This window comes from Danio aesculapii, chromosome 5 (assembly GCF_903798145.1).
Source record: "Danio aesculapii chromosome 5, fDanAes4.1, whole genome shotgun sequence".
Classification (NCBI taxonomy): Eukaryota; Metazoa; Chordata; class Actinopteri; order Cypriniformes; family Danionidae; genus Danio; species Danio aesculapii.
Genome location: NC_079439.1, coordinates 49527310 through 49550286, shown reverse-complemented (window position 1 = coordinate 49550286; position 22977 = coordinate 49527310). Strand labels below are relative to the sequence as shown.

Sequence of the window (22977 nt, the reverse complement as noted above, 5' to 3'; positions counted from 1 at the left end):
ATCCAGTCCACAATTACTTTTTTATATTGAAAATACATCATTTTGTGTGTGTTTTTCCACCAAATCAGTGACATCATTTATGAATTTGGCAATTAAAGAGTTAAAATCCTGTAATTTTCTAAGCAATTTAGTAGTTTTGATCAGGGCTGAGGTTGACTAACAGATTTATGTAAAAATATTTGAAAGAGAAATTTATCTGATGCATTTTTACAGCGGTTTAACCCAGTGGATGCTTTTATTTCTAACATAACAAAAGAGTAGTACATTTGAACAGTGCACAAGGGTTAAATGTGTTAAATGTAACAAATGTTTATTGTGACTGTAACAGCATGGCGTATTACCAGTTCGAAAATTCTGAATCCTCAAATTTTAGTATGGCCTTTTGAATAATGAGATTCACACTCTCCCTGCATTTTATTTAGTTCCAGGCATGTTTTCCCTCACCGTTCCTTTAGTTTGTTTTCGGTTTGGTCTTTTTCTTTTGCTCCAGATCCAGACAACACCTGGCCATCTCAGAGTCACATGACACTGAGGTCAGCGCGACACACAATGCCCGGCTTTGTGTTCAGGTGTTTTGGCCGACTCCCATGTGATCAACTCTTTGTGACACATGCAGAAAGAGCAGAATACATGAACTCTCATTTCCAGACCAAAGCAGCTTCATTCCTTGCATCTTGACCACTTCCTGATGCAACTCCGAGAAAACGGCAAACATCAAGCTCATTTTTACCTTAGTCACATGATGTGCGGCTAAACAGACGAGAGAGAGCGAGCGAGCGAGCGAGATCTACTTTGCATTACGCATGTGAAATACCTACAGTACGTGCATAAATCAAAACCGGGCAATGACATTGAAACTAGACATTATTGTTCTTTCATATTGTGCGCCTGAAAATGTGGAACAATGACAAGCCAGAGGAAAACGTCGATCCGAGAAACGGAAAGAAAAGGATAATTGTACATTATAATGGTGGAAATATTGTAGAGGTGACATGTTCAGACTGAAGCAATAATTCCCCCGTTCTGCAGTCCCTTAGTGAGCTACTGATTCCAGCATGTCAAGCCTCTCAATGGATCCGAGACTGATCATTTTAATACCCAGGATATTAAATATTTCATCACCCGCAGTTCAGCAAATAAATCACAAGACCTGTGCTTTTTTTTGTTGAGAAAATCAAAAATGCACAATTTATTGAATGAATGTAATCTACAAGCAGGTTGAAAAGTTGGACCCTATAGCGGTTTCGTCATAAAAAATAATGCACTCCGTATGCGGTCCAAGGGTTATTCAAGCTGCTTTGAGTGTTGCGTATGATGTGCTGTCAGAGCGAACCGCAGTATTAGGGCTGAGTGTCTGCAGAGCTGAATCAAATGGCCAGTTCATTGGGTTTTGTGACCTGTGTCTTCGGGTGCTGGACACTAATGAGGGTGGCTTGTGCTGGACAGCTTTCTCTTTCTCAACCTGCAACACACAGAACAACAGCACACTGTCACTTACTGCAGGCCTGCATCACACACTCGTATGGGACGCTTGATGAGGCAAACATTTAAATTGGCATTAAATTGTGTAAAATGGACTTGACAGAATCACAGTGTTCTGAATCAGTTGTCTTAGTAGTGCTTTAACAGAAATGATGTTCTCTGCATTTATATTGACAGACTAGTTGCTGGAATCATCATCTATTTGTGCTTTTAAACTTCATGTTTGTGCGATGCTTTAAAAAAATAAAAAATAAAAATTAAGATTAAGGCGTTTTCTTTTCTACATTGTACTAAAACAGTAGTCCTCAACCACCGGGCTCATCAATTGGTACCAGGCCGCACAAACAATCATTAATTATTTCCATTTTATTTATTATCGGAGCCTGAACGATCTTTTATTTTGAAACATGACCGTATTCTCTCGGTTACATCTCGGTCACGTGAGCGCCCAAATGTAACCCACAAGCAGCAAAATGAGTAAGAAACTGATGTCTTTGGAATGTTTATTTGCTAAGGGGAAAAAGCCATTGAAGGAACTGCGAACTGCCAGGGAGAATAGATCCGCAACCCATTTATCAACAAATCAGATGAATCCAGCATGTCTGTACAAGAAGATCAACTGCTTGAGATCTCATATGATGGCAGCTTTTTAGGGGCCTTTCACTTATCACTTAGCGTTCACTTGTCTTTTCTAGAATTCATGCAAGTTCGTTATTTCCAATGGAGGTGTGCGGCTTGGATTTAGACTAATTATCTTAAACACAGAACACCCAAACACCACAGTGTTTTGTAATTTTCTCCATAAATAAAACTTGTATCAGAGTGACAGCAATTTTTTTCAGCTTGTCCCTGGTCCACGTGATAAATGGGTTGGGGACCACTGTCATAAAATATGTAAACATTACTGTAAAAACCTGTCAGCTGTAATTGAAGGTTACATTAACAAAATACAGTGATAGAAATTTACTGCAAATTACAATACTTCATTAGTTTGTACCATGTTAATAGAAATTTGTTGTAAAGCTTTAGCATCTACGTCAGTGTTTCTCAACCACGTTCCTGGAGGACCACCAACACTGCTTGTTTTGGATGTCTCCTTTGTCTGTCATCATCATTACAGGTCTTTCAGTCTCTATTAATGAGCTGATGATCTGAATCAGGTGTGTTTGATTAAGGAGATGGAAATGAGCAGAGTTGGTAGTCCTCCAGGAATGTTGTTGAGAAACACTAGGTGTGCCCCAAATCGCATACTTATGCACTCTTCTACACCATTTTGTAGTATAAATAGTGTAAGCAGTGCGTTCACACAAAATTGTGGAAAATCACATACATTTGGTAGTTCGGTCATTTATTTTGCTAATTTGGCAACCGACAAACGTCATCAGGGAAATGGTTTGTAATTTCCACTTAGTAAAAACCCCTTAGTGTTCCATTTGGGACGACACTACATTTCTATACTATGCTTTTGAGTGTGTAAGTGCATAAGTAGTGCATAGTGTGCCATTTGGGAAGCAGCTATGGAAAATTTGTAGAACTGGTGGTCCTCCAGGAACGTGGCTGAGAAACACTGATCTACATTGTACCTTTCTGTAGTACACAAACACCTCATAAAGCAGGTGGTAATGAGAAACCACACTATGAACAAAAGCTCATCTCGAACAGCTTTTCCACAAGCTGAGAGAATACTAACATGAAGAAAGTGGCTTAGTGTCACTCACACATACATTATTTGTCAACATTACATATCACACCAACACAACTACACAAAAAAACTATAAAGAAGAACCATAATAGTGTCAAAAACAAACAAACAACCAAAACACAAAGATTGAAGGATCATTCAGGGAATTCTGGGAAAGTCAATTTATGGTTATTCTCCGTATATTGTAAGGAAATATTGTTTATAACAATTATTTTTAGAGTTAAAAATCTTAGCCATTTTATTATGTTATAATAGTTATTTACAACTATTGTTGATAATGTTGTGAATTTCTGAATATTATTAACCAAACAAATTATTTCTGAACATTTTTAATTTTAAATAAGTTTTAAATAAGTATGTTTTTATTTTTATATAATTCTACAACATCATATATAAATATTGTGACACGTTTTTATTATTAAAACATTTTAATTTGAAAAACTTTGAATTTTGTACATATTTCCTATGCTCATGCTTTTAATTAATTTCAGCTCATACTTTTAATAAAATAATAAAATTAAGTTCACACATCAAAAGGTTTTTAGTCACTTTTTTAGGTTTAATTACATATTTAATGACTATATATATATATATATATATATTTGTATTATTTAATAACAGATATAATTTTAATTCATAACTTAAACACACACATTCTAATCAATTTTGCTTTACAAGACTCGTGGTTTTAATCAGTTTGTTCATACTTTTGATTAAAATCTGTACTTATTATTATTTTATTAAAGGTCCTTGTTTCATTGCAAATTTAGAAAATTAAGTTTACTTAAGTTCCATGTTGCTTTTAATTAATTCATCTAAATCAATAATTATATTTAATTTATGCAAAATATATCACTTTAGTTCTGGAATACCAAATATAGATGCTGCCGAGATATTTTCATATTTCATTCATTTTCATTTCAGAAAATCCTCCTTTTTATTAAAAAGTATGAACTAGACATTAATTAAAAGGTAATCAGTTTAACTTAATACAATTAAAATTACTTGTTTTATTATTTATTATTTTTCTTATACATTTTCTTAAGGTCGTATTTATCATCCATTTGAAACATCTCAGTTGGGTTGCACATGATACTGACTGCACAAAACAGAAATATTATTTGAGTATGCGTACAACATTTGATACTGAAGTCTGCGTGTGATTTCTGGGAAACTTTTTAGTAACAATTTTAACAATAAAAATTCATCAAACAGGACTCAGAAACACAGTACACTTTTTAAATATTATAAATCCATTTCACGAGCAGCACGCTCTTAAAGTTAAAAGGTTAATCAAAAAGAAAAACTCTTTCTTCAATAAAAGCTCTGTGTCAGATCATTTACAAAGTAGAGTGAGAAATGACAAAGCACTAATTCTGACATTAAGCCTCACAAATCCCTCGCTGCTCATTTAGTCCAGCTCAAGCTACCATGATCGTTTCATTTATCGAGAAATTTCAACAAACTCTTCACTCTATATACGCTATAGGAAAGCGTCCTCATAAAGTTTTCCACCCAGCTTGCCAGTTTTATTAAAAGTTGTCCGGAACATGAGAGGGATTCTGACATTCCCAATATCCCAGTCTGTCTGCCGGCAGGCTTACGGCGCATTATTATACCTCTTTAATACAGATACACTCTTAATCCAAATGTACAGTTTGAGTAGAACAGATCAACGAGAAATAAAAAATGGAGGATTGTAGCGAAATGAGCTGTCTCTATTGGCCTGTCAGACTTTAAGTGCACATTCATAAGCTGAATTGTGAAATGGTTTGGCTCTAATAGAGTCGGGATGGCCCTCTGACTGCAGCTCTCAAGATCTTTCTTCTGAAATGAAAACTCCTCGTACTCTTAGGCTCTACTTCACATCGGCGCCATTGCGAAACCGTTGTTTTCCTCTTTGCTGCATTTCGAGCGTGCAATGAAAACAACACAGTGATCGCACATGATGAAATTTTGCTTTAAGTTTCACAGGCTTTAAGATGTGACTCGCTTTCCTGAAACATCATCTGGAAGACGCGTTTCCTTCCACAGACGTCCAGTTAGACTTTCCCCGACAGCAGGTCTTTGATTTCATCAACAAAAGGAAACTAAAGCTCGCTTCATTATGAAACTTGAATCAGATTTGAATCCATTATCGCAGTGTGGCAACCACAAAAAGTTCATCAAGTTCTCCAAAAATGTAGTGTTCGCTAACAAAGGGTGGACACGTTCTAGTCACCTTTGTTCCTCCTCGTCTCCCCACATGGTTTTTGCTAACACTTCTCCTTATAACCTGATATGAGTGTTGTTTTATTGTTGTGAAGAACACATGTTAGGGAGGGTCTGCGTTTCTGCCTCCCCTTGTTATTATTATTATTTTTTTTCAGAGAAAGACTTATCCGATTCCACTTATTCCCCCATAGCAATCTGTCTCGTATCAGAGTATTATATTTCTTGAAAACATTAGACGATAACAAGCATGAGATTTTATTTATTGAAGGATGCCTGTGCTAGTACACACACTGTTAGCATTACCGTAATCATACACTTCCATTTTAATTTTTTTCCCCTCAATTTAGTTGCAATTTCTCCAATATTTAGTTGTTGTGTGCATTTGTGAAAGTTTTCAAGATCGATTAAATGTCGTGTTGTGATTTTATGCAAAGTGCATAGCTTTGTAATGCAGTAAGAAATAAAAGTGTGACCCATTCCTTACTTTTATTTTACAAAGTATGTTTCTCTTACACAGGTCAGCTTAATAATGCAAGATCATAATAATGCAAGATCATGCATGTTTTTTTTTTTATTTGGGGGGTGGGGGGTGGGGTAAACCTAGTTGATCATCATGATTATTACATCCTTGCAGGCACAGGATGTCAACATGATGTCAGATTGACGTAGTACCCCAAAGTTGTAAGGATGTTGGATTATGGTTAGTTAATTGCACAACCTATAATCAACCAAAGATCAACATCCACTGATACAATACTGACGTTGTATGGATGTCTTATTATGACGTCATTTTACGTTAAACTGACATTGGATTTTGCTCCCCTGACATCACAAACAAAATATAAACAAATACCTACATCATATGATGTTGTGTGCCTGCTGGGATGGCTGAATATTAGATACATAATGCTGGGCTTTTTAGTCTTAGTTTGATCTAAATTTGGTCTCTGCTTTGTTTTATACAATGTTAAGTTATCCTAGCATTAGTAAAAGAACAGATTTAATTATATTTCACAAGTTACATTATTCAGAAGTAGGGCTATCTATATATATCGCGATAAAATCTTTATCGATAATGGTGATACAATTCCAATATAAATTATAGCATCTTGCTCTGAATGACTTTCACAGAGGACTCTGAATGTGCAGATGCTTTTGAACTTTGACCTCAGCAAACATGCACGCTCATTGACAGGGCGCTCCACTGCATCTGCGCTTTGGTCGGCAAAGCTATAAACAGCCATTGTAATGATTTCGTTATGAAGCCATGTTCTTTCATGTTCTAGCATGATGCGATATCCATGTTCAATGCAATATGCGGCCAATGACATACATTTCTGCTAAATACGCGAACACAATCAGCAGTGTTTTTTCCTACACTTTCGTCAATTGGTGAAATTTTGTTCCCTGCCACTGGCTTGCCTCGTTTGGACTTGTGGAGCTGTGCATCGATGGATTTGCTCTTCAGTGTTTGGACTTTCAGCAGTGAAATTTAGCCCACGCTGAACTGAACTAAACTGAAATTCAACTCTGAAAACTGGACTGACACAGTTTCCATTTACTAGTACTTCTATATTAAGCTCCGTTGACACATTCTACATTATAAAAGCGCTATAGAAATAAACATGAACTGAATTGAATCTAAATTTGGTCCTCTTTTTCAGACCACAAGCAAAATTAGAGAACAACCTACTGAATTTCTCAGTCTCTGCTTAGTTTTATACAATGCTAAGTTATCCTAGCATTAGTAAAAGAACCGTTTTAGGTATATTTCACAAGTTACATTATTCTGAAGTAGGGCTATCTATATATTGCAATAATATTTTTATGGATAACGGTGATATGATTCTTAAGGACATTTCTGGACATTCCAGTATAAATTATAGCATTTGGCCAAGAATGATTGAAAGATCAGTAATGTACACACAGATATGTAGACGAATAGTGCTCAGCAGTAGTTAATTATAGCACTGAAAGCATTTATTGGAACATTTGAAAGCCGCGTCGAGATCATATACATCTGCACATAGACAGCTTGCAACGTTTTCATGTCCGTATGCCTCTTTTACACAAGACTCTGACTGTGCAGGTGCTTTTGAACTTTGACCGCAGCATGCATGCAAGCTCACTGACGGGCTCATTGGTTGGCAAAGCTATAAAACAGCCATTGAAATTAATGTGTTATGGAGCCATGTTAGATGACACGGTGGCTCAGTGGTTGGCACTGTCGCCTCACAGCAAGAAGGTCACTGGTTCGAGTCCCAGCTGGGGCCATAGTTTATGTGTGTGAATACTTGTGTATGGATGTTTTCATATGATGAATAAAGGAACTAAGCCGAAGGAAAATGAATGTATGAATGAATGAATGAATGAAGTTCATTCCACGACATCCGTGTCCAATGCAAAAGTGGTCTATTTGTTATTTCAGAATAATCAGTCTGTGTTATAGTTTAAAGGTAAACAGTAAACAAAAGGTGAGTATGAGAGTTTATATATGTGATGATTTATTTTTGTTTATTTCCCGATTCTTTTTTGTAATGTAATGTATTTTTTTATTTAATGCTATGTCAGCAACCTTGGTTATTTTGATAGCAGGAACATTTTAATAATGAATCTACAGTTCAAAATCAACAGACAATTGAATACATTAAATAAGATTTTTAGAGCTAATACATGATAAAAATTCTAAACATTTTTCCTGGTGTCACTTAAAAGCAGGACAGTCCAGTAAAATGTGCTTTACTGTAAGAGGAATTGTGCAGTACAAACATTGAGTAGGGTCTTCACCTTTGAGCAAAAGAAAAGGGTTATTCTTGTATGTCCAATACGACATCTGGTAAAAATACCTTGTTTGTTTGAAGGCTTAATATAAAAAAAAAATTGCACTGTTTTTATCTCTAAAATATGACATCATTTTATATAACGTTTCATAGACTTGGTAAATTCATTTTTTTAGACTTTGTATATATGTAAGGGGAGTTCTTGGCTTTTCTGAGGCTTTTAAAATAATATATCGATATCAAAATTATATCATATCGACTGGAATTAATAAATATATCATGATATAAATACTGGCTATATCTATCAGTGCTATTCTGAAGTATACAGTACAAAACATATTGTTTAATGGCGTAAATCTGGCACTTGCTGGTAATTTCCTTTTTATCTTACAAACTCGGTTCAACTGCTGTTTATTTTATTATGAAGTTTCCCTTACTCTTTCATTCCCCAAACTTTGTCAACACAACCCTCTGTGCAGTCTCTGCATCTAGAGTAGGCATTGCAAAGTTTATCATGACACCAGTGTTTTGCATCAGAAAATATGCTGTATTGCGTTGAGAGTTTAGCTTTTAGGTGCCGTGTCAAATTGGCAGAATATTGAACAAATCTCTCTTGCTACCGCCTTGCAAAATACTTACATTGCGCACATTACAATGTGATAGCTGATGCAAATTAATAGATAGGCCTTTTTGCAACAGATATAAATAATTAATAATAATCACCAATGATAACAAAGGTTTGCGATCGGCTCAGGACATTCAAGTTTTTAATCCTTCTTTCCTTTTTTAAAGAATCTCTACCAGTAAGATATTACGGACAGTGCTTATGGTCATGTTGCTAACACTTTCTTCTGTGGCTTGTAAGATTTGTCTCATCCAGCCATCTCCATTCTAAATCTCTTGTCCCAGAAAGTAAATAATTAAACGCAAAAATCAAGACAACAACAAAAAGTACTTCAGCCCAGAGGAATAAATTAAATGTGCTCGCTACATACAGCGCACTGCCTCAGGAGGAGCGTGTACCTTTGAAGTGCGGCCCGAGATCGGCACAGATGTGTTTTTCAGCATCACTTTGCTTTTACTGACTCTGCAGAATTCATCACCCTGTCTGTGTCAGATTCCTCTCCAACCGCACATTATTTCTCTGAGAAACGAAAGAGGTGCTTGAGCCACTCTTTCCCGAACTGAACCCTGCGCAAGCAAACCACTTCTGCTTGATCCAACCACGCTGCTATCCCGAAAAAAAGGAACAGAACCATGGAAGAACTTTTTACAGTGTTGGGCAAGCTACTCGACAAATGTAGTGAGTTAAGCTATTAGCTACTCTACTTAAAATGTAGCTTAACTACACTAAAAGCTACCCCCTGGGAAATGTAGCAAGCTAAGCTAAAAGCTACATGGCAAAAGTAGCTTAGCTACATCTACAAGCTATTTTTGCAATTTTTATTTTTTAAACGAAGCAACTTAAATCCAAGTCAATCATATCTTAGAGATCAATAAAACTGTCAATGAAACATATGAGGCAGAATTCAGTTCAATTATTTACTGTAAATAATATGCTGTACTAAACAGAAACAAATTATAGTATATAACAGCTAAAACAAAAAATTTTATAAAACAAGGTGTTACACATTTAAAATACTATAGTAATTTTTAGTAAAGGGAAATATTTTTACATAAGCATTATGCATATTGCATATATATTTACAACTCTTCATTGATAAATTACACTACATAATGCAGTCATTTATAGTAGTGCTTACTATAAATTACTAAAATATTTTGAGCACAGAATCAGAAATTAAGTTATTTGCATCTTAACACCTCCGAAACATCACTAGAAAAAAATAAATAAAAATGTACTAATGCTTAGCTTCTTAAACTTTACACACCTGAAACTTGTCTATAGCACTTGTTCACTGCTGCTCTTATAGTGGTGTAAATTGCTTCCTTGTCCTCATTTGTAAGTCGCTTTGGATAAAAGCGTCTGCTAAATGACTAAATCCGAAACATCACTAGAAAAAAATAAATAAAAATGTACTAATGCTTAGCTTCTTAAACTTTACACACCTGAAACTTGTCTATAGCACTTGTTCACTGCTGCTCTTATAGTGGTGTAAATTGCTTCCTTGTCCTCATTTGTAAGTCGCTTTGGATAAAAGCGTCTGCTAAATGACTAAATGTAAATGTAAACATGTACTTCTCGAGGTATGCTCACAAAAAATCCTGCTTCAGAAATAAGTCCTCTCCCTAAGTCATCTTTCCATCAAGCAAGTTTCTCGTGTTAGCCTAATTTGGTTGGCAACATCACCGACCAGAAGTGGCAATAATGCACCAAAAAGTTTGTTATCAACCACCGTAAAACAGGAAGAAGAAGAAATCATCATGCTTGCCATTATATGGATTTACTTTCATCGGCTAGACCCCGGCTTCACAGCCCTGTGAATGTCAGTGCCGTCACTTATTGATCCGCGATTGGTAAATGTAGCTTTGTGTATGCTACTGCGCTACTTGACTAATAAAATAGCTTCCCTACTGAAAAGCTATTTGATTTAGAAAGTAGCGACGCTACTGAGAAATGTAGTTAAGCTAGTTAAGCTACCCACATAGCAAAATATCTCTGGCCCAGCTCTGGCCCACACAATCAGCTTTTGCTTGGCCCACATGCCGCAGTGAATTACGGTACATGACTGGACCAATCTGTGCTTCCAGACAAGAGCCAAACATGGACCAAATCTGGGCCAAGTCTTAGCCAAGTTAATAACCCATAACTGAACCTGAACTGGGCCAGATATGTTGGTGTGTCACGACTGCAATGAAATTGATAAACCCATGAATCATAGCACTTTAGGCATGCTATGGGCGTGCCTTCCCTCGAAGCGATCTGATAGGTAGAATTTTTTTTTTTTTATTTGAAAATAATACAAATGTGTTTTTTATGGGTCAAGATAGACCAGACTCACATGGCCCATATATCAATTATTAACATCTGGCCAAATACTACATTTTACATCTGGCCCAAGTATTGTGTGCCGCCTTAAAGACGGTGACACCTCTGCCAAACCAGGCCCATGTTTGGCCCACATGCTGTATGCCACTGCCGGATGAATGCCTGCTGTGCCAGATTTATGCCAAATCTGGGCCAGAATTCTTTGCTACCTGGGTACTGCTTAACACTGACTTTTAAAATATCACCTAGACATCATTAAATATTACTCTTATTAAATACTACTCTGCTGCTTGCCTGGTATTCTGAATATGTTCTATAATCTGAAATATTGTTATGGATTTTCCATCTTTTTTACACCTATGTAAAGCAAATGTGACAAACCAACGCCAATCTAACGCCAATTCATAATTTGTTTTTATTTAGTGGCTAATACGCATTCATTTGTATGATCTCCTTCGTACATTCAAGCATGATCTGCTCATCCCCCAGTGGATGGTAGAGCTTTTCGTATGTTTTAATATGAATAAAATCATAAGAATTCATATGAATTTGCCACTTTTTTGCACCCGCTTTGAATGTTATCACTCGATAGAATGGGCATTCTCAGTGCTTATCAGCTGATAGATATGGCCAGTAGGGGCCTTCTGCGCCTACTAGTAGGCGCAGAAGGCTGTTATCATTCATCCACATGGTTGAATGGTTGGAACATAAGTGAAGCACAAAGCCTCCTGTAGCCTACATATAAATTCAATTGCACAACGAACAAGATATATAGCTTTATTTTCAGTAAAAAAAACAAACTATTTAAATAAAATAGTATGTGTCTTATACTTTAGTCAACATAAAACTGCTATTGCATTTATTCCAAAGGATTTGAAGATCATATCCGTTCAGCAGAAATACATTTATGTGGCCAAATGTAAATTGAACTGGTGTAAACTGAGATTTTTTAAAGCATGTTAGTGATGGATAATCACATGAAATGCAAGTTAAAAATGTAATATTAAATATTCTTAAGCTATTTTATATTATTCATACATCTTTTCATTAACTAACAAATCCTGCCAAAATTAAGCTGCACCACTGTTAGTTTAGAATGGTATTGGCAAACACTTTTCTGCTTTTAGAAATGTATAGATTTGCAAATGTACATTATCCTACCAAAAGGTAAGGAACAGTTTGTCGCGCCTTTGTCTCCTGGTCAAATACTTGTAATAGAGTCATTTTTTACCTTTTTCTTCAATTCTTCAATTCCATCTATAACTTCAGTGTTGTTTTTGTCCCTCAGTGACCACCTCTTAACCCCAAAAGCGACCCCTTATTTAATGTGACATAAATAACAGAACAGTCTACTAACCTTCCTTCCTCACATCAAAGAGCAACGCAGCACCTCCGAAACATCACTAGAAGGAAAGAAAAAAAAACACAATAATTAGTGTCATGTGTGAATGAACTGCTTCTATACGTCGAGTTAAACCCGTCGAAAACTCTCCGATCCTTTCTGACCTCCAGTAAATGACGTGACCTACTTCTCCCTCCACCTTCAGCTCTTTTGTTGGTGTAGATAAAAGCAGCTCCTCACCACATATCTGACAATGTATAAGTAAAGCACATTCCAGTGCACAGTCTCGCTCCCAACCCAACAGAGGAACACTAAAAGAGTTTCAGCTATTATAAATAATTTACAGAATTTTTCATTCGCCCTTTTAACCCCTCTGCAAAAAGCCCATTTGGCTCAGGTTAAAAATATATGCTCCACATATCTGCTCGGTGTATATGAAGGCGAATCATAACCTGGAGATGTCTGTGGTCTTGTTTTCTTTTTGGGGCTGATGTATTTAGAATGAAGGGGTCTGAGGGATCTAAAAATCACTAAACAAATATCATCCCTGACCAGAACGTCAACTCTTACCCCATTCGGCCATTGCATTACTTGATAATGTAGCTAATGCACATATCTTCCTTGTCCCACTGAATCAAGTGTTTGGCCCTGGGTACCCACATGTTGGTACGGCCCTGGCATGCTGCAGCGTTGCCATGGAGACCGGGATAAACCTATGATCTCCCGGCAGGCACGACGGGCACACACAAACACACACCCTCGATCTCAGTATCCGACACCAGACGGCACAAATATCTTGGTTCTTCGCCAGGGGCTCCTCTCCTTTCATATGTGTGCAAATGAATTCATGGCCATCTAAGAGCGGCGAGATCAGCGCTGTTTTCCAACGGCTAACCCAATGGAGCAGGGGCAGCCCTATCATGGGTCGTTCGCAAACTGAGATAAATGCATTCAGTGCTGTGTGAAAATGTATTTACAAAATCATCAGAAATTCATAAATCTTTTCCATATATATATACTTACTCTCAGAAGCAAAGGTACAAAAGCTGGCACTGGTGGTACCTTTTTATTTTTAGGTGCTAATATTGTATGTACACTTTACAGTCGTATTTTTTTTTTGAAAAGGTACTGCTCACAGTGTACCTTAATTTCCGAGAGTGTAGTTTATATTTATCCATTAAGGTTTTTCTTGGTGTGTATAGATCTGTGTGTGCTTTTGTGGGTATCCAGGGACTTGTACAGTTTATCCCACTGTTCATCCTGAAACGATTCTTTTCATTAGCTGTTATCAATAATGTAACAGTCTGCTTGTTCAGTTCTTTTCTCCCTCTTTGTTACGACATTACACATGCACCAGCACATACACTTCATTGAGCATACAGTAACACACATGCTCCAACATACATGACCTACTAACTGAATATTACATCTGCTTCTAAATCAGCTTCAAATCATTACACTACATCTGACATCTGGCTATAGTAAGACACACACACACACACACACACGCACACGCACACACACACACACACACACACACACATATGTATATATATATATATATATATGTATATCTATGCAAATATATAATAGTATTCATTAGTGTTCATGCAATTATTATTTAACAATTCAGTATTTAGTAATATATATATATATATATATGGTTAATTAATTTATTTAGAAATTTTGTATTAGTCAGTACTGAAGCCAAATCTGGAGCTTATCTAACAAAATATCTGACAATAACGGTCCAAAACTAGTACACCCAAATTTATATGCTATAGAAAAATATTAAACACAAATTTAAAAAAAGAGGGAAAAATTAAGAGGAGCAGTAACTTGAAAAAATGGTTGATATTTTGTAGGTTGTATTTTTTTAAATTGTATTATCTTTCAATTTCTAAATATGTTTGGTGACTAAAATATTATTATTAATATTAAATATTATCTGTTTAATAAATCTGTTTCGCTTAAATGCACCAAAATACATAGCCTATATTTACAGAGAAATGGAAAAAATATTCATTTTTCAAAATGGGGTGTCCTCAATTGTGCTGGGCACTGGATATATTACTACTCATAAAAGAAGACTAATAATAAAAAATATAAAAATGATCAATCATTACATTATAATAATGACATTGGTAAAGGTTTAATATCTTGGCTAACATAATTTCTTCCCCAAAACAGAGACTCTACTTTCCCATACACTAAAAATAATCCTTTGTGATTGGAGGGCTAATTTGAAGTGTCAATTATTCTTATGCAAATGCATATGTTCTTTCTCACACTTCAAAAGGGGTTGAGCACAGATGGCTACCCCACAAATCATGCCATGCAAGGCAAAGCAGCCGCCAGACAATAAGAGCTTGAATAATGTGATGATGGTGTCTGCATGTCTGTCCTCCCTCACGCTGCTGGATGCTCTTAACGATAGCAATAGTTTGGTAAAGGGAGGGATACACAATCAACAGTGTGATATCAAAATCTGTTGATGTGTTTGCAATAAAGATTGTCTTCTTGCATCAGTACAAGTCTAATAAAAGATTAAATTTGCATTAATATAGAGATAAACACTGTAGCTTTTGAATTCTATAGATACAGTTTTTAATCTAAATGTTATGCATTGGTTTAGTTTACCAAACCTGGAGAGCAAAAATAAAGAAAAAAGATAGTCAAACTGAAAGAAAGAGAGAGTAAGGAACAAGAGGCTGCTCTCTCAGCGTGACCTGAACAAGCCACTAAAACGTGATTTCTGACAGTTTGCTAGCACTCAGGCTGAGAGACAGCGGCTGCTCTGCTTTCACGCTAAAGACCATGATTTTGCCTCTGAGAAGTCGGCTGACAGACACACACCTGCTGAAAAACCAGGCAACTTAAAGACAAACATGTGGATCGGCCTTAGCAAACTAGCATGCTAATGGTGGACACCTAGTTTTAAGTCAGCGTGAACTGGAAGTTGTTGAGACTCTGATTTTAGTTTGTTGATGTACTTCTGAAACAGAATATAGAGCAGGAGGTGTGACTATTTTTGCACATCATTCAGTCTTGGCAAACTAATGGTGTTTAAGAATATAGTGGTTGAAGCCCTTAAACTCAAACTCAAAATGGTCAGACTTTGATTGAAGATTGGCAAAAAAAATATATAATAAAAAAAAAAAAAAATATATATATATATATATATATATATATATATATATATATATATATATATATATATATATATATATATATATATATATATATTTATTTATTTTTATTTTTTTGTGGATTGACTTGCAAAAATTATTTCTTCACCTAACGAATGAAAAGAGCAATGTGCTCTAGCAAAATAAACTAATAATGGGTTTCTTTCTTGTATTAAAAAAACAAGATATTAAGAATGTTTGAAAAAAAAAACAGTTATTGACATGCCTAATAGGAACATAAAATACTACAGTAGTATTTGACACCAATAGCCTATTGGTAATTGCATCAACACATAGCAATACGATGTTCATGGTGACTCAAGTTCAATTTCTGGCTCGAGGTCTATGCCAAAACTTATCGATCATCTCTCTGCTCCCCACACTTTCCTGTCTATTATCTCCACTGTGCTATAACATTAAATGTGAAAAGCCCTAAAACATGAAAAATAATAAACACTTAATGGCTCAAAGTGCTTTCCAGCATTCTTTAAACAATCTTCTTTAGTGTTCAACAAAATAAAAATAAGAGTTAAACAGGCTAGAAAAAAGTAGAAGATGAGTAAATGATGAGAGAGCATTTTCCTTTTTGGATGAACTATCCCTTTAAAGGTCACATAAAATGTTTTGAAATGTGCATTTTTGATGAATGTCTGACGATTTAAACTGAAACAAAAACAGGGTGGGAAAAGAGCAGCTCTTTCCCCTTTTTATTATTATTTTTTATTCATTTTTTCATTTTACAGCCCTGCCAGTGAGAGTGATTGAACTCAAGTGCATTTAGCAATAGTGTCTTGAAGTGAGCATAACATAGACACTAGACAGACCTCCTAGTTTTTCGTGATTCTGCGATCGTTGAATCCAATGCAAAATCAACTATGCTGTCAACAATCAACAAAAGTCGCAATTTTCTTACGCTCCTGCAAAATTATACATTTAAACAAAAAATAATTGCAAAAAAAAGATCTAATAAAACATCCAATTCCAAACCATATAAATAAATAATATTTATTTCTGTTTGAAATTAATTGTTGTACATCAATTATAGACGTTGCATAAACAGTGTTTTGCAGCCTGTGCAGTACGCAGACACGGATGAAACACGAGTGATTAACATGTGAAGTCAATGTAAAAATACGATTAGACATCCTATGCTGTTAATTGGGCGTTTAGTGCGTTTGAGGTGCTTCAGGCTACAAAAGAAAGTGGGAGCAAACATCTAACAAACAAAGCAATGGAACAAACCGAAAAGCAAGCAGCTTACAATAATAGAGATTGGTTCAAGAATGACGGCCGCTGGACGTGACCGAATTGAAGGACATTATTTGTGCTTTACATGTATGGCTGGAATTATGATGTGCGTCCAATCGATAAATGATTTTGTTTAACTATTTCCCTGCTGTTGACGAGAGAAAACGCTTCCCTGCCATTGACAAGTTTTACAGCAATCTGTGTTTTAGGTGTATTACGGTAGGGAAATCCTTAACGCTTGTCCTGAGTGAGGTACATGATGTTAGATGCTCCAGGGAGTGAAATCTGAGAAAGAGAAAGTAAGATCGTGGATAAAAAAAAGAGTTATACAACCTTCCATTGGCTTAATCCCTACTGTTTTAGATCTGTTTTAGATCTCATCTTGACAAGAGACCAAAAAAAGAAGCTTTATTTTTACAATTTGTGTCATTGTGTCAGATTGCACAACTAACATAGTAGGCTACTATATCATATATATATATATATATATATATATATATATATATATATATATATATATATATATATATAATATTTAAATCGCAAAATTGTCCGCAAATTTCTGGGAATTATTACCACAAAATCAGTCACTTATCACAAAAAAAATCACCAATAAAATCATCAAAAACTAGGGGGTCTAATTAGAGAGCATTTGTTAGTCAAAAGATCTAAGAGACGATATAACGTGATGATAAAACACTGTTAATCCATTTTGGTGGAAATTAATATCTTCTTAATGTGAATTTTGTCACTATTTTGGAGCACACTAGCTTATAGATATCCTAAAGACCAACATACTGTTATTAGCATCTAAAAAAACTTTATTTTTGATTTGAAAGTCTTTAAGAGCTGTAAAAAATTGGTAACATTTCAAATGTATTCATACCACACAACATGATAAGATACAGGAAGAGTATACGCAACAAAAGACAATGTTCCTTGACCTTCTCAGCTGTTCCATTGCTTAACAAAGAGGAAGAGAAAAGACGACGGCAAAGAAAACTTTTCAGAAGAGTGGATCAAACAACCAGCTCTGGCGTCTTGTTACCACACAACAATGGTGCCATTCAAAACAAGACTGAACATGGCAACCGGGTCCACAGGTTCCGATTGTCTCACAAAGGGTTAGGGTTAGGGAGAGAGGGAGAGTAGAAGCTGAGTGTTGAGATATTTTAGACGATAATGGAGCTCCAGAAATGAGACGGTTTCAGTTTGCCAAGTTTGTTTTGACTTATCGGCCTAAGAGACTGAAGTTGTTAAACCTGGATGAGTAAAGAAATAAGGGAATTGTCCAGACCTTAAGGCCTCATGCTCATGTGGACAACAGATCGGCTAACAAGATCCAGGAGTGCGCAGAGTGTGAACGAAGTGATACTTTACATTCACCCTGTTCCTGAATAATGTTAATCAGGGCATAAAAGCTGAACCCTTTCAACTCCACATACTAAAGCCAGCTAGTAAGTTATACGCCACACAAAGCTAAAGTGAGATGTTTGCTTTCTAACAACAGTGCTGTAAAATAATTCAATAGCATTCACCTTTCACCTCTACTAACAAAACCTCAACTGGAAGATGTTTTACCCAAAACATTTAGTCCATTGTATTGGACAGGCCTCCTGGAGAAATATGAGCTCTACTAAAAAGTGGACTGTGACATGTTCAAAATCTGTTTAGTTACAGTGTACTAAACAAGTTCTGGGTATAATAAGGTTCAGTTTAGGCTTAAGGGGGTGTGTTTAGGCTTGGTACCTAGGTATTACCATTACTGTAATTATTATAAAGTATATATTCTGTTGATAATACTTGTAGAAACATGCATGCAACGTATAAATATTTGCCCTGCATGTTCTTTAAGTCTCTGTTACTTACAGTTTGCAAGAAACCACAAAATGAAGGATGTGTTTTAAAGGATATTTTCAATTTGCATATTTTAAATGAATAGATTAAATAACATTAACGTCCTTTTCAAATGGGGCCTCAGCGTTAATGCTTGACGCAGAGCATATCTAAAGTTGTGGTTGACGCGATAGTCATAGCAGCGTTAGCTAATAAAATAAGTCCGCAATCGGCTACCATCTGAGCTGGGGTATTTGCATAGAGCAAATGACTGACGCTTCCCTTGGCGCTTGAAAAGTTAAGAAATTCCCAAATTCTGCAGCGAGCAACACCACTGAAGCAGCGCTGACGGTCCCACAATTCAGTTCGGCAACAATTGACGTCACCTATTCAAAGTAAATGGAAATTGTTGACGCTGACGTCATTTATCCAATTATTTGGACTGGAACTTTTTTTTACTAATCTTTAGATTTTTTGTTAAAGAAGAATTTGATACTAAATTAATCATTTAAAAAGTTTTCAAATTGCTATCTTTCTAAATATGTCTGATAAGATTTTTTGAAATATAATCTTTTAGTTGTACTTAGTTACCTTTGTACTTAGTCTCTTAATCTTGTTAAAAATGTATGATATCATTCTTTAAAAAAGTGAACAGGGCATATTCTCTTTTTTACACATTCATTGTTTTAATTAGGGGTGTCACAATTAATTGTTTCTTCAATGCACCAAGATGCAGACGTGAACAGTTTGGTATCGGTTCATTAATAGATTGGTTATTACATACTGACGTCATTTATCTCATATGTCACAGTAGTGTACTATTCGAACGAGGCGAGGGCATGTTATTAAAATTATCCAACTATTTTAAAAGTAGATAACTGCGCAATCCAGTATTTCACTAGCTATGTTTCCATCCACCTATTTTTATACTTATTTTGAATATGCGCATAAAAAAATCATTTGATAGAAATGCCAAGATGCGGATAAATTTAGAAAATGCACATTAAAAAAACAACATATGCGCATAACTGAGTAGGATAAAATTTTTATTTAATAAGAATAGATGATCACCAGATAAACAGGAAGTGACGTTTTTGTTCGCTTTGACTCGTTGGATGGAAACGCTGCTTTATTCGCACATCTTTTATGCGATAATCAAGTTTTGCGCATAAAGTTAATTCACATTTTTGGATGGAAACATAGCTATTGACACTTAAGTTCAGTAGAACTAGACACTATTTCACTGCTAGGGAAAAAATTAAAGCTCTCTCTCTCACTCTGTCTGCCTCTCTGTGTCTCTCTCTCACACTTTGGACCTTGGAACTGCTGGCAAGTTTTTAAGGTAAGTTTTCCTCTCCCCTATTGCTATTAAACTGATAATTGTGGATTCTGACACGAGTGTGTCTGCAGAGCGAGTTTTCCCCATGGCATCTATCATGGATCAGCTGTGATAGCTGCGAAGTGCGCTTTATTACGCATATAAAGACTGTTACTGTGCATTCTTCAGTGTCCGCGTTACTCATAGGTGAACAGCGCTGACAGTTTTAGAGCCAATCACAGCCCTTTCTGTTGAGCGTGTGAAGACAATGATTAATCATAGGGATGTAAAAACACGCTCGACAATGCTCAAAAAACAAATGGAATAATATTTAAATTAGTTTATTTGTTAGAAATGTTCATGTTGTTTTCTGTGATAGTATTTGTGTTTTGTTTGAACACAAAAAGAGTGTTTTCTTTGAGCAGTTCATAAAAAGGTGAAGATTATATATCTGACTGCTTAAAGGACAAATTTGTATAACCCAAGGTTTCCATATCCAGGACCAGGCCGTATCCTGAGCAGCTACTGTGGTGGTCATGGAGGAGTGGAGAACATGAGACTGATTCCTGTGACGCTCCAGAGACAGACGAGTCTTCGCTGAGGCCAGCTTCCAGCCTCCGCCGCTGAGACTGCAGCTCTGCACAAGACCTTTGGCCAGCGGAGAAATTAAAATGGTCGTGCCCAACTTAGTCTGGTTTCTCTTAAGGTTTTTTTTCTTCATTTTCACCAATTAGTGAAGTATTTTTTTCCCTCTCCGCTGTCGCCACTGGCTTGCATGGTTCGGGATCTGTAGAGCTGGGCATCGTTGGATTAGCTCTTCAGTGTTTGGACTCTCAGTAGTGATTTTTAAACCACACTGAACTGAGCTAAACTGAACTGAACTTAAACATTAAAACTGAACTACACTGTTCCTATTTACTATGACCTTTTATGTGAAGCTGCTTTGACACAATCTACATTGTAAAAGCGCTAAACAAATAAAGGATATAAATATATATAGATATAAATTTATTTTTAAAAATTTAATTCAAGAATTCTTGTGTTGTGACGAAAAAAATATATACGTGGATGGAAAGCATCGTCAATGTACCGAGATATCGAATCGAACCGATGACACGGTACTCATAACCGAAGAGATCCATGAGACCATTGTAGGCTCACACCCCAGTTTTAATCTTCAAAACTTTGACCCAAATGCAGAAATACATAATCCACAATCCATACAAGCTATCTCACACATAACAGTACCACTATGACTTAAATCATAATCGTCTCTTTATTTGAACCTGTTGCTGCAATTGCAGAAACCACACATTAGTAGTCCACTCATCTACTCGTCACCTCCCTCGAGACCAGTCCACGTCTAGACTACAAGTAATGAACAGACGCAATGACAAATCTGTTTCTTCCCTAAATGACCACAAAGTACACAATGAAAGAAACGATTCTTACAGCAACAGCAAAGGTTTACTTCCAGCAGGATTCAGAAATCCTCCAGTACAAAATGGTGGCTCACTTCACACCAAAAGCTAAGTCCAGACAAGCAACCATGATACTGTCACAAACACTGTCACTGTGAGGGCGGACATGCCTATTCACACAGCTCACACTAGTCTCTCCATGTGCCAGTGTTTTTCTTTTTCACCTATCTCCCCCCAAAAAGTGTGTGTGTGTATGTCATACACATCAAAACGGTAAGGTGAATCCTTTTGAGCTGGCGGTGCAGTTGGCCACAGAATGAATAAACATCCATGTCAGGAGAAACTGATACACTCCCCTTTTCAAGCAGACGGGCCTCTCGTGGGAAATCCAGCACTAACACAATGGATAGAGACGGCCTTTTGTTGAGTCTCTCAGCTATGGGCTACTTCTCCTCCAGAGTCTGTAGCCTGACCAGACCAGAGCAGATCACTCCCCTCGGTTCCTGTTCCCGCTCTCATACACCATTAACTTCACTTTTCTCCATACTTTCTACTTATCCATCCTGGCGTGTGTGCTTCTGTGCTACATAATAGGTTGGAAATAGTAAAAATAAGTCATGACAGAAAGCATAATTGGCTGTTCTCAACACAGGGTGCCAATATTTCTTCTAGTTAAGCTACCAATACCTATGATGGAAACTTATGCTTGTCTAAGCTGGTCCTTGTTTCTTTAACTCAAAGTTAATGTCTTCATGGTGAGGACTTTTTAATTCTGGCTCAAAATCCCTTGAATAACAACATGAAGTTTATTCTGAATGAACTGTACAGGTCAAACAGAGAGGATTTAGATGATGTTTAGAGATTGGTGATTTTCAATCTTTTACAGAGGTTTACGTTTAAGTTAGACTTGAACTTGACAGTGCTTACACAACAAAGAAAACACCTACATATGTCACTGAGGGTAACAATACTTTACATGCAAAAGTGTATTCATCATATTTAGAACAAGAATAATTTAATGTCAAATTAAAAGATCCTTAATTTAAGGATTACAGTGCGCATCTTCAAAATATTAACTATTATCTATTGTAAAAGTTTGGAACCACTGGGCCCTATCATACACCCGGCGCAATAAGTCACAAGGCGTGTATGGCATGAGGTTGCTATTTTCAGAAGGGAGCAGGAGTAATTCTCATGCTTTGTGCCACGTTGTTTAAATAGCAAATACATTTGCACTACTTTGTGGACTCGAGGGTGTGCTGGTCTGTTTGCCCAGCATGCACAGGACGTCAACATGATGTCAGATTGACGTTGTACCCCAACGTTGTGGAACGTTGCATTTTGTTTGGAAATGAAAATCAGGTTGACGCCAGAATCCAACGTCAGGCCGATGTCAATGTCCAACATCGGACAGATGTTGCTTTACTGGTTCTTTTTCAACACAACCTAAAAACAACAAAATATCAATGTCTAATGATGTTACAGCATGATGTTCT

The 22977-nt window shown here is 36.2% G+C and overlaps 1 long non-coding RNA gene across 3 annotated transcripts in view; it reads right to left on the bottom strand.

The window, feature by feature from the left end:
• Positions 1-266: 266 nt before the first annotated feature.
• The window catches only part of LOC130229537 (uncharacterized), an 88624-nt gene continuing 65913 nt past the window's right edge, over positions 267-22977 (bottom strand). For all 3 annotated transcript variants that reach the window (XR_008837852.1, XR_008837851.1, XR_008837850.1), the window contains exons 3-4: positions 12486-12531; positions 267-1462 (exon numbers count right to left, since the gene is read on the bottom strand). This is a non-coding gene — a long non-coding RNA (uncharacterized LOC130229537). The remainder of the gene's footprint in view (positions 1463-12485; positions 12532-22977) is intronic.